Raw genomic sequence first — 14,239 nt, forward strand, 5'->3', positions numbered from 1 at the left:
AGGCAAAAAAAAAAAAAAAAAAAAAAAAAAAAGAGAGTGGGGAAAAAAGGTTTTTAGTACTTTACCCTCCTGAATTACTCATGTTTTGGAGAATAACCCCGTTAAATTTTAAATTATGACATTAACTCTCAATTTGCCAAATCCTTACAATATAGCCCTAATTGATGACATCATTTAAATTGGTGGCTATACACACCTCACGCTTTTAGTGCTTTGCATGTTGGAAGTTTTTGTGCTTTGGTGCAAATTACACGATGAGCTTTTAACTTTGGTAATTAACCATTTTTTCGGTTTTCAATTTAAAGAATTATATCATATTTGGCAACGTTATAACGGTTGGATACCTTAAGGTTTTAGTTATAAAAATTAAGATTTAAAGGTCAATTTGTGAAATGACGAAAAATATAAGGAGGTAAAACAAAAACAAAAAAAAGTAAAAGGGGGGGGTGGTAGTGGGTACTTAGATCTGTCAAATTGTGGAGATATTAATCAAGTGGAGTGTAAAAGACTTTCATGCAATTGCCATGGGTTGTGATATATATATATATATATATATATATATATATATATATATATGGGGAGAATGGCCCCTAAAAGGGGTTCAGATTCCAAAACACTTCTCCATAGAATTGTAATTTTTCTCAAGATAGTGAAAAACTCTCTTGTACAGTAGACGTAGCTCTATATTGGAGTGAACCACTATAAATTCTTGTGTTGATTTTCTCTTAATTTTCTTTAATCACGTTATAATCACATCTGATCCTCATGTTATAATCACATCTGATCCTAATCACGTTATAATCACATCTGATCCAAACACAAACCACCACAATCTTATTCTTAACATGTTGACGAATTTTCACTGTCAACAATAATAACAAATAATAATAGTAATGATTATAATAAAAGACCGAAAAAAAAGAAGGGGAATGAGATGAGAGGTGCTCAAATAAATATCAATAGACGAAACAGAATTGTCCCCTACTGAACTAATCATAGATAGCAATAAACCCTAATGTTCTTTCAAAGTGAAAGCCGGCAAAGAAACCCGAATGTAGTTTATCCTAAATCCCTAAAACATCAAATGATGAAGCCGACTTCAAAGTAAAACCTTAAAAATGTCAACCATAAATTTAGGCCAACTTCAGTTGGTTTAAAGTCTCAAAGATTGAATAGACTCCTCATGGCTCAATCCAAACAAAATGCCTAGAAACCTTTATAAATGTTGCAACGACCTTGCCAAACTTGAGGGGCCAGTTGAACAGTCAGGCACGTGATTTGATGAGCTCCCAAAGTCTCATGTATACTTTCTTAAGACCACATATTTGGTGAGTAACCATGAGTTTCGTTCTTCCAAAACATTGTAGGGCTCCATCGGGCCCCAATTTAAAATTGAGCACGGTTAGTAAGATGGGGAATTTTAGGGATATGGAAAACTAGAATAGATATGACCTATATGTTCACAAGACAACGCAGCCTAAAAATCAAATAAAAGAACTTTTGAACCATACAAGTTAAATGTTTTCTACTTTCTCTCCTTCTCGAGAGTAATTCTAATGCACAATCTGGCTACCAACATAGCAATAGCAATAACAATGCTCAAAGTTTCATTCTGGAGTAGCTTTTTTCTGTTCCTAAGACGCTAAAATAGAATATTTATGTATGCATCCTAAATTTAATGCATTTTAATCTCGGCGTTTTGTGAAACCATGAAAAGAGAACAAAGTACCATCATGGTACCACCTACTTCGTGGTACACCTTATCCTGCAATATATTCCAAGATTATGGTATACAACATAAATCTGACCGTTTTATTGCATGAATTCCTTTTTGTCCAAAAAAATTCAGATATGAAGGGGAGTGAAAAATCATATATTGAATGCACGATAAATGACAACAATCTAAATGATGTTATGAGTAGATTGCGTAAAATATACACATGAGATTGAAGTCATGCATACAGGGGTGCTCAAAAGGCCTCTCTGTCCTCGAAAACAAAGCTTTCCTGATTCCTTCTCACCACCAAGAACCCCTCCCGTCAAAAGATGACAAAATTAACACAAATTCGCTCTATGTGAGAGTAAATTTCTAAAAGATAGGAATACAAATTGACCTAACCTTCGTGGAATCTAGCAAGGCATCAACTGCAGCCTATTGTAATCAACTATAATTTCATAATCATCAATATTTGAATGATGAGTGCCCTACAAGTAAAACAACCAAAAACGGGATATCTTTAAAATTGTCCTTCAAAACTTGTCAATAATTTGACTCAGTATCTCGATCTTGTGCTAATAGTGAAGTCAAGTTGTGCACTTTAGTCACAATCCAATGCAAATAAAGACAACTTTAGCTTCTTAAAGTTAATAATCATCCCTGATTTCCCATTAATTGTTTGAGAAAAACAAAGAAAAAAGGATCAAGATAATTTTAACCAAAGACTTAGATTTTTCTTCACGAATTTATACCATCAACCAAAAAAACCAAAAATCTTCCATAAGCAACAGAAGGGACGAACCCAAAACACGAGCAATCAAAAGAAATTTTGAATTAGAAATCAAGAAGAAATGAAAAAACTTACAGGATCTCCAAATTAAAACCAAGACCTTTACTGCCTGCTTGAAGCCAAAAGAATATTGGCCTGCCCTTTTATTACTCTCTCGAGGAAGGCCATCAACTTAAGTCGTTGAAAATCAATTGACTAACTTGTTTGCACAATACTAGTTAAAAACTACACGTGCGCATGTGACTTTTCTTTAGGATTTTTAAATTTATTTTTAGTTAAATAAGGATAAATATATAGAATTAACTAAATAATAAACACACAATAGAATAGGCAATGTTTTATTGTTCTTTTTTGCACTCAAATGAAAGCATTTCTTCCTTATCATTTTCTTTTGGCACGACCGTTGAATGATGATCTAATGGTTGTTAGGGATTTTAATCTCAGTGAGGTTTCAACCCTCTTTGGCTCTGGTGATGCTTTTTAGATCCAAACTCGGATGGGAGAGTTTGGCATCCTCAGAATCAGCACTCTCTAGCATTGTTGTCATCATCGTCTCCATCGACGGTAGCTCAATTGGCCCTTGGTGATGATCAAACAAAAACTTGTTATTTTCTGTATATTAAAATCTAAGAACTTGACAGCTTGAGAAATTTTGTTGAAGAGGGAAAAAAATAAAATTACATCGAAGCCCATAGATCCAAACTAAACCGTTTCACCATTTTGGTATTGAACACAAATTGTACTCAAAGTTGTAACATTATGCAGCTAAAGAACCTAAGAACATGGAAAAGTTCCTTTTTGTTCCATTTGCGCATCAGAATTCAGACTACAAAAGGAATAGATGAAGTTACTTCTAAACATTAGTTAGAGAGCGGAAAACCAATATTGAATAACTTAGGCTGGATCTAACATGAGTACCCAAACAACAATTAAGTAGTTTAGTTATTAAAACAAAACTATATAAGAAAGGTAAAGATTAAAGTGTATGACGTAATAATTAAAAAAAAAAAGAAAAGAAGGGTGAGGTTGAGTTTAATATATTAAAAAAAATATCAACACAAGCACTGAATATCAATAAGAAAAACATATTAAAGCAAAATATAATATCAATATATAACAACAATGCTTATGAAGATACAGATAACTAAATATGAATGTGATGATCAATTAGAAGAGAACTAAAACTTTGAGAAATTACAGCGTAAGATAACGATCAAGAAAAATAAAAGTGAAATCACATTGATCGCGATGAATTAACAGACATGGAACAAATAGCAAGCAATCAAAGTCACATATAATAGATTTCATAAAAATCAATAATCTGAATTCAAATTGAGTACAAAATTAAAAAGCAATCACAAGGGTCTAAACTAACAAATAGTGTGCAATTATAGTAAAAATACTACGAATCACAAACTAAACAAAAAATGGAAAGAAGAAACAGATCTCTAAAAGACAAGTACCTTAGCCACATTGTAATTTTCAAACGCTGGGTTCTTTTGCCAACGAGATTAACAAGAAACATCTTCAAGAGTTTTAAAAAATGAGAGATGTAGAAAGGAAACTAATGAACCGGCCATAATTAGAAAACGGGAAAAGAATAATTAAGATAGAGGAATGTTAGTTCAATTTCTTCTTAAGTAGCAAATAAAAAAAGAAATAATCAATGTTTATGGTCATAGAAAAACGTAACTAGACCTACATCAAAACTTATTAACTAATAATAGTATAGCAGTTTTGTAGAAACAATTTTATGCAATGAGATATTCTACTCTCCAAACCTCGGCAAGTAGTATTAAGGAATTAATAGGTTGAACTGAACTATAATAAATACACATCAAATATTGATGATGGAAGGTGAACAATGAAAAAATTAAACTGTATATGTATTCTTGCTTCTCATCTAATTGCAGTGTAACCTAGGATCAATGGTTCCAAGTCCTTAGAGCCTTTCATACTACTGCTATAACAAGAAATATTGTAATTGGTACAAATAACATTATTTGGAAAACGAAATAACTATTATCACATAGAGTCACTAAATTTGAATGGGCTAATAAAAAGCCAATTTGAGCTAAAATTGAGTAGGAGCGACACTTGTGGACAGTAAATGAATAAAATTAAGGACCTATTATATAGGTAGAATCTACCTGCTTCGCACAAAAGCTTTCTCCTTCTAAAGTTCTAATTCTTGCAGCCTAGCTCAGCTTCTCGCTTTTCACTTCTCAGCAAAGCCTTTATCCAATTACAATTTATTCCCTAGGAAAATGCAGAACAATAACTATTAAGGCTAATACAAAATCTTGTGGGGATAAATATCTATCATTTAATAAAATTAAAATTTGAAATCATAACAAAAATATAGTGAGGAAATGGAAAAATATTAACAAAACACATATATGAGTTTTTTTTTATTGCACCCAAAATTATTTGAAGTAGCTCTGCGCTACTACGAAGCTGTAATTCTCCATACAAGTTGTGCAGATATCCAAACGAACCCATAACTTTTCAGATTTAAATTCCTTATTGTAATGTTTTACCAAAAGTCTTGAATAATAACAAATGAAAAGCCAAAAGATTTAAATCAGAGATCATAATGACTAAGGAATGGAACAAAAGAAACCGATGGAGAAAGGTAACCTTTAGGAAGACAGAGAACGTTGTTGGAAGTAGATAATATCTTGTAGACAATAACTCCTTAACAATGAAACATACCAACCAGCAAACCACGATAAAATTCATAGTATTAACTAAAAAAGTGAACAAGAATTCACAAAATGAAGAACCAAGATAAAAGCAACACATAAACATTCTTTAGCAAAACCTGACCAATAGAAAAATTGTACTATAGTAAAACACAAACTCTTTAGCTTTATCGATTTTTCTTCAACTCTTTACCTCTTTATCTAATATTTTCTACAAATTTGAACATTGCTATAGTGCAGCCAGAGTCAGACAAGTACTAATGTGCAAGTTTTATAACATTATTAACTTTAAAGAAAAGACATATTGAAGAACCAAGTTTAAAGCATAAACAACCTAAATCTAGATGCATATACAAATGCAGGACAATGAAAGAGAATGTGCAATTTACTTATAATGAACAACCCATTAGCAATTTTTGCTTCACGGAGAAAAACATATAAAAAATAACTCATCCTTTTCCATTATAAGAAACCAACATAACACACACGCACATTTATATACACTAGTTTGATACATGTGCTACGCACGTGTGAGCAATAAATAATATATGCACTAATCGTGTTTTTATAGTTTAGTCATCACATTTATGTTTTTCACTATTTTTCTAAGGTCATAAATTATGTCCATTAGATTATACTTCTTTTTCTTATTGCAAATACATTTTGAGAAGAATGAATATTTTCAACTTTGATTTTGGTTGAATTATTTTTGACATATGATGTTGGATTTAGTAAGGTTAAAATTTTGAAAGTTAAGGATCCTTTAACTCATCCTTTCGTCACAAATGCGTTTCATCATTGATCTGTTGAATTTTAAGCTCTTTTTTAAGGTCTTATTGGTAAATAAGTATGACTATAATTCAAACAATTTTATTAGATTGTAGTTTTTTAGACAAATACCCATTTCAAAAGTTCTTGTTATTTCTCTCTCTCAAGTATTGATTTTCTAAAAAGAACTCTTTATATTCTTTATTGAGAATATCCTCATAAGAAAGCATTAACTTTGCCTAATTTCGAGCTGTCTTTGCAAACGAATCATGAGTTCTCTCTGGACGATTGTACAACTAAACCCAGACAAGCTCTTAATCCACATTGGCTAATATTTCTCTTTAGAATACAAATCAATTAAAACAACTAAACAGCAAATATATATTTGTTACATATTTGTACCAAAGAAAAACAAAGATATACATAGAAAGGAAACTTGACATGGTTTGAAAAGAAAGAAGAAAAAAAATAAATTCATAAATTGATTCATATTGTGAAGGATATGAAGCCTTTCTTTATTTCATAAGTTTGAATAAAAAAGTTTTGATTCAAACTTTTTCTGTAACAGAAAACCTCATAAGAATTTAAACAAATCTAAATTTCTGTTTAAACTACACTACACAAAAGGCCTTAGACGTCACCTGGAAAAGCACCAATTTAGACGTCGCTTTTTCGGGTGACATCTAAACCTCCTTTTAGACGTTGCTTGTCGGATGGCAAACTAAAGCCCCCTTAACAGTGTGCATTTAAAAAGACTTTAGAGGTCGCTTACTAAACAAGTGACATCTAAAGTCCTGTCAGCTTTCTACTTAAAAGATGTCTAGTTGTAGCCTCATATGCCTTATGTACTTTCAATTCTTTAATTCACTGTACAAAAGAAAAATAAATCTTAAATGCATATCAAAGAATCTATAATATTTACAATATTCCAATGAAGTAATCAAAGATTAAAAATAAAATGGTTCATAAGTTTCAGTCATACTTCCAACAAAATAGAACATTTGCACACCCATAAGAATGTCAAAAAAAAAAAAAAAAAAACACTCTTTATGTCTTGAGGGAAGAGTCAAATACTATTGCTAATCTTTCATCAATACTAAATTGGACCCACTACATTTTCAGCGAACATTGATCCTTGATCGAGCTCTACTTGCACAAAAATTAAAATTATTCTTTAGTGTCTCATTTTATTTGTAGGTCATAAACTGAAAAACAAAGGAAAAACTGAAAAGTCACAACATAAAAAAAATTTAAGACCAACCTGTGATACTCAAGCCAGCCCTCTTGATCACATGCAACCAACCATTTCTCAACTTTTGCTATTTCTTTCTTGCTAAAAGATTCCTCTTTAACTTAGCAAGCTGACGCTCAATCTATCTAAGGATTCAAACATGGGGTAAAGAGATGTAGATATTCAACAAAACGGACACAAATGTAATTTTTGTACTACTAACAACACATCAACGTACATTCTAGACTCTATAGCTTCAATGCCACATTTTAGGAACATACAACACATTGCTAACACAATATATATGTGTGTGTGTATGTTTGTGTAGTAATTCATTTCGTCCAACAAGAAGAATCTTAGTCATACCCATTTGCTATGGCTCAATGTTCTTCCCGAGATGTGTCTATAGCTCTTTATCTTTCTAGCACCCAGTTGCGCCTAGTTAACATCTTCAACTTGTCCTTTCGTTTTATTCTATTTTACCTTAGAGAGCAATTGCCAGCCACTACGTAACTCAGCTTAACCAAAATTCCTGCAGCGACTCAAGAAGGTAATTGATAAAGATTCTTATAGAAAAGGTAGTAACCAGCGCACTAATAGATAAAAACTCCATTTAAGTAGTAGCACATTACCATCTTTAAGCATTCCTGACATGGAAAAGTCATTCATTAGTGCATTACCACATTTTAGGTTATGTTTTTCAATGTACAGAGACCATTGACAGTTGTGTTGCAAGTGCAGACATCAAGGTCTTGTAGCAGGCAATACAATAAGGGAAAACATGATCAACCAAAAGGGAAAATAAATTACACATACTGGAAAACTAAAAACGTAGAACACTTACCTCTACATTCTCTGTATTTTAACCCCCTATAAGCTCAGATGTGCATTACTTATATTATTAGATCCTTCAAAATCACCTAAACAAAGAACTAAATAAAGTAATTTTAGTGTGCACAGATGGTCTTGAACCTTCTTGGTTTGAAGTTTATCAAGTTGTTTGTCCAATTCTTCAAGCTTTCTCAAGTATAAATCAGTTTCTGACACAGGTAGACAAAGATACGCATCTTTATAACCCAAAGAACAAATAAAATCTAAACTTTGGAACAATGCTAACTGCAAAAAGCAAAAAAAAAAAAAAATAATAATAATAATAATAACAATAATAATGCTAAGATTGACAGAAAGAACATTGATGACCTTCCTCACTCTTTTAATTAAGTACTCAGGGACCAGAGTACTCTCTTTAGTAATCTCTCAAACTACTGACAATTTTTTTATTGAAGAAAAGATTAACATCATCAGATGATAAGGAAGAATAAAAAAATAAAAAATAAAAAATAAACAGAAGAGAGTTTACCTATTCAGACTTGGATATCAAAGAGAGGTTACCTAGTGATTGAAAAGGAGATTGGAACTGGTAACACAAATCACCTTATTTTTTAGGGTGGTCGGAGTTCCGAACCAGTCACGGAGAGGTTCCAATGAGAGCTTCTCTCGAGGACGAAGAGAGAGATACGGCGGAGAGAAGAGAGGCCAACAAAAGGGGTAGCTTGGATTCTGACTTAGGGCTTGAAAAAATCCAAGCATTTTGCACAAACACGACTTCAGCGACAAAAAGGTAAACATAGTTTAAAAAAAAAACAAACAAAATCAAAATCAAAATAGCAATCTAACCTAGGATCATAGAAAAAGAAATCCCCAAAATTAAAAAGCATTAGAAGAGGAGAAAAAGGCAAACCTGTAAAGGTGAGTAGAGGAACAACACCAGAGAAACCATGAATCTGCAAGAAGAACCAACCAGCAAGAAGATAAAATGAGAGAGAGAGAGAGAGAGAGAGAGAGGAAATGCAGAGGAATAAAACGAAACCAAAAAAATGAGTGCAGAGCTTTCCCTTTTCCTCTTAACTCAAAAGTTAAAGAGAAATGAGATCATATAAGTGAAGATGAAGAAGCAAAATTATTACCAAAAAGCGACACTAACACAGAGGAAGAGAAGAAAAGGAGAGAGAAGAAAAGAGAACTCAGAAAAAGAAACAGAGAACTCACTTGAGGAAGACGATTCTCCGAAAACCCGCCTGAGAAAGACGATTCTCAGAAAAACCGCTTGAGAAATACGATTCTTGAAAAAAAAAACAAAAAAAAAAACCATACAAGAGGACAAAATAGAGCGATGAAAGTTTGAACAGTAGAATCGTGTCTTTATCTACAGTAAACGCACTCAATTTTCTATTATAGTTATTGATGAGATTATTAGCACACATGAAAACTGTAGAAATCTCTATCAATTTTTTTGGGCATTGAAAGTTAAGATTTCTCCATCTAGTGATAAAGTTATTTGTACTTTCTCCCGGTCTTTGCTTAATTTCTACTAAATTTGTGATTGTTATTTTCTTTTTTTAGGAGACAAATTTGGCTAAGAATGCTTTTTTACATGTCATCCCATGTAATAATGAAACCTGGAGAAAGTTGTGTGTACCACATGAATACTGCATCTTTTAGAGATTACACGAACTGTTTAATCAATAGTGCGTCTTATTGAGCAGTCTCACTGCATGCAGAGGTATAGTATGCCAAATGTTCATGTGGAGACCCATTTATCTCATCAAATTTTTCAAAATTTGGCATTACATAATATCAAAAGAAAGGGATTTGATCATAATGTGCCGGGTAAGGCTTTCAGTACCCTAATACCGGCATACACATAGCAGCTTGATATTCTTGTATTCCATCCATGATTAATGCCCTCAAGTCTAGTTGTGGTATTGGATCCGCTGACTGTCTTATCTCAGTTCTCAAGCCTGGTTGGGGTATTGGGGATGCAGATGTCTGTCCTCGTCCAGATGCTTGACCCAAACCCACATTTTCTTGTAAATGTACAGAGAGTCTCGCGACTTCAGCCTCCTTCTCAGCAAGCATCCTTCTCAATTCTCATATTTGCTCACCTTGCTCCTCCATGCTTGTCGTTCCAGTAACTAAAACTGGCATATTTCTTGATTTTATATCGTCATCAACAGTTGACACTTCCATTTGGCCTATTAGAGGTGTATCTCTAATCGTTTGAGGACTAGAAGAATCATGCATATAACGTGCCTTTGATCGTGTGATTGGTCCCTTATATGGTACCAATGCATTTCTCTCCACTTCATTGTTGACAGTAAGCTCCGTCGTTGAACAATTCTTGGTCATAATGGTCAACCCTTCGTCATCTCGCTCCTGATTTTGATTGTTGAATAATGGCCCAAGATTCACTCGTGACATTCTCAGTCCACCACTTCTAACTTTCTTCATTGAGTTTTCTCCAAGTTGGGTGACCAAGCCCATTTGATTTCTTTCACTGACTATTGCCTTCACTTTCCCCCTTTGTACACTCCGTTCGACAGTCTTTGAAACATTTTGTGATGTAGTGAAGATGTCCACCTCTTTTGTTATTGGGGAAGCTGGAGCAGATATCTCTTCAGCACTTGTCATCATAACAGATTTCACCGTACCGATATTAATGGGGATCGAACCAATCATAATCTGGACTGGTCATTGATCCATGATCTCAGCGGTTTCTGCAGAACAAGTCTTGACAGTTTGGTTGTTTTAACTTTTGCATCCTCGGCGATCTTCGGAAGGAGAATGGCTACGATCTTTACAGCCTGCTTAAACTTTCTTTTGGCAGACCTTGCTTGCCTCTTCTTCAATCCTTTGGCAGCCTTACCGCAAAGAGCCTTCGAAGATTGCTTCGTTTTGGAAACCTCAAGAACTTTTGGCACCATGACAACAGCAGGTGCCCCGGTGATTGTGAAGGTCGTTTTAAACCCCACCTTCTTTTGTTCCCCAGCAATCCTAACGGATGGGAGTTGTTGGAAGTACACAGTAATTTGTGGTGTCATTCTGCAAAATGACACAAACGGTTATATTTAAATGATTACTATAATAAAATATTACCATTATAACCAGAGATGAAAAGGAGAATGGGTCCCACCGAGCGTGCTAAAAACTATGTTGAGTGAAAATATTTATTAATGTTGAAATAATATTTCACACACAACATAATTTCACCTATCTTAGGATTTAAGTAGTATAGGAGTTTATTATTTTTAGTTCAACTCATTCAAGATTATAAGAATAACCTCTTAATTCCAGTTAAAACAGTAAATTCTATTTTCTGTGAATTTGGAAAATTTGGGTTGATTTAAAATTGCGGTTGAACTCGATGAATTTAGCCGAGTTGCCTACATACCCCATTAGGGGATCAAGCCACTTGTAGTTCGAATTTTAGGTTTAAAAATTTTGGATGATTCCTCGGTGTATGACCTTATGAGGAATTTACGCATTTGAAGTTTGATTTAGTTTTATTTTGACTTTGTCCTTTATGAGGATTTTTATGATTGAATTTGGTCTTGAAACTGCACCTAAATTTTAGGTTGCCTACGTATCCGATAGGGAATCAAGTCAATCGTAGTTCTTAATTTTGAATTTGTATTTTGAAGAATTTCCCGATATATGACCATAGGAGGAGTTCAAAGATGTTTTTAAAATTTGATTTGGAATTTTACTTTAGAATTTGGATTTGAAAGTTGTATTTGGATAATTTCCCGATATATGACCTTATGAGGAATTAAAAAGTGTTTTAAAATTTGATTTGAAATTTTACAATTTGGATTTGAAAGTTGTATTTGGATAATTCCCCGGTATATGACCTTATGAGGAATTAAAAGGATCATTTTTGAATTTTGTGTTGAGATTTTTTTTTTATTTGAATTTGGGATTTGAAAATTGCATTTAATCACCATATGGTTTTATGAAACAATGGGCTCATCTTTTTGAACTAAGGGACCATAAAGGAGCTCAATTTGTGCATTTTAAATTTTTGAGTATTTAATATTCTGAATTTTTTTGAAATTTATCCTTTATCCTTTATCTTTTTTTTTTAATTTTGAATTTCATCATATTTAAACCAATTGATCTGATTGTATTATGTATATCCTTTCTTTTTTGTGCTAACGATTTGATTTTAAAGGAAACTTAGGGTCCGTTCACTTCGCTGATTCGAGTTTAGAATTTGAGTTTTTCTACAGTAAAAAGCTCTCACAAATAATCACATCTAACTTTTTTGCTACAGTAAAAAACTCTCACATAAAGTCACATCTCAACTCGAATTCTAAACTCAAATCAGCAAAGCAAACGGGGCTTAGATTTCCCTAATCCTCATCCTTTCTACACGTTTCCTCTTTTTTTTTTATATATATCTAAGCCACAAACGCTTTCTTCCTGCAAACGCATTGCAAACGCATAGCACGTGGACTTCTTCCTACAAATGCTTTCTTCCTTGAAGCGTCAACACACGTGAACTCTTGGATATATATATATATATATATGAAAATTAAAAAAAAAAATGAAAGCAACCGTGTACCTTCACAAATAAATATATATATATTTCACAAATATATAGAAAACCTTCACAAATAATATATATATATATATATATATATTTGTGAAGGTATTGAGAAAGAGATGCAAGTGACGGTTGCTTTCAATTTTTTTTTAATTTTCCTTATTTGATTGTTTCTTGACGGGTATAGTGTGATTCATATAAATATTTTCGTATAAATCATATGCACATAATTTTTCATATGCCGATCTTTAAAGTGTAATTCGTATGAATTTTTCATTTGAATTACACTCAAAAAATCATAACAAAGTTTTTGAGAAACTTGTAATCCTTAATTTTTTGAAATCACATTTAACTTATAAAGAAATGCAAGTGTTAGTGACAATCATGGGATTGTGCTAAGAATAAGTTTTTTTTCTGTTTGTTTTTTTTTTCTTGCTTTCTCGTGTCTCTTCTGCACACACGTACCAAGGTTTTTTTTTTTTTTTTAGAAAAGCTTTTCCTCCTGTTTCTTCCTTTATATAAAAGAATTCCACTTTGCACACACCACGTTCTGCACCATCATCTTTTTTTTTATCGCTACTCCACGTTTTGCACACACCACGTTTTGCACCCTCTCTCCACATTTTAAAACGTGCATTTTTTTTAATCCCTTTTTTTTTCTTTTTTTTCATTATTATTATTATTTTTTGGGCCAGCCTAAAGTTGGGCCAGTACAAAATTTTATTTTCTCTTCTCATTTTTTTAAGACCCATTTGTGATTCATTTTTTTACCGCAAACAATCATCATTATTATTTTTTGTTAATTGCAGTGTTGTGTTTGTGTTCAATTTGTAATGACTGAGAAAATTTCAGACCTTAAATAATACAATTCATGTATTTTTAAGCCAAGGATTTTCTTAGAAAATATTATGTTATATTATGAATGAAGGATTTATGGAATTAATATATATATATTCCTAAATTCTATAGCAAATTTCATGTTAAGTTCATATTTCGATCAAGTAAATTCGATCGATAAATTCTCGCCGTATTTTAAGGCGGAATAATTTTCAGTACAAGTATAGTTTGAGAATCTTAATTTCAAGAATCTCCAAGCACAGCACGATGATAGCGGCGTATAAAAAAAAACGCACTGACATTTTAAAAGAAGAAAAAAAAATCCTTAATTGCCAGACAGTTAGGTTAAAGGCACAAGATAAATACCTATAGTAGATGGGTACATTGTGAGCTCGGGAGTTGACACTGTTAGAAACAACGTCATTCTCGGGATAGAATGCAGAAAAGTAAAATTTAGAATTTGTTCAGTCTAAAATTAATTTCAAGACTTGAAACAGTTTGAAATACTACGCGAGTAAGAATATAAAACAATATTGAATTATTAAGAAATTAATATTGGACTGTAAGTAGTAGATTAACTTACGTGAGCTAAACTAATTACCTCTAATTAGTATAAATTTAATCTGTTTAGAGGAAATAATTGAGGATAAGATCATGCATGTAATCTTGCCTTAATCAGATACTTTATATAGTGAAATTTTTAGAGTTCTTGCACTTTCTTTCTCTTATTCCCGCTCATTCTCTCTCTCATCTCACGTTCTCTCACACAAACCATCAATGGCCAAATACTCAAGTTAAGATTCCG

At 32.6% G+C, this 14,239-nt stretch overlaps 1 long non-coding RNA gene across 2 annotated transcripts; it reads right to left on the reverse strand.

Moving 5' to 3' along the window:
• Positions 1-2,706: 2,706 nt before the first annotated feature.
• Positions 2,707-9,334, reverse strand: LOC21412373. 2 transcript variants are annotated; one of them, XR_002902478.1, is made up of 7 exons: positions 9,261-9,334; positions 8,953-8,995; positions 8,646-8,816; positions 7,578-8,251; positions 7,242-7,353; positions 4,658-4,766; positions 2,707-3,086 (listed from the first exon to the last, which is right to left on the reverse strand). It is a non-coding gene; the product is annotated as an uncharacterized LOC21412373 (long non-coding RNA). The 2 variants fall into 2 exon arrangements; XR_002902477.1 differs by having other exon boundaries at positions 7,242-7,357.
• Between the last annotated feature and the right edge of the window lie 4,905 nt (positions 9,335-14,239).

Source organism: Morus notabilis, unplaced genomic scaffold (genome assembly GCF_000414095.1).
Source record: "Morus notabilis unplaced genomic scaffold, ASM41409v2 Scaffold748, whole genome shotgun sequence".
NCBI lineage: Eukaryota > Viridiplantae > Streptophyta > Magnoliopsida > Rosales > Moraceae > Morus > Morus notabilis.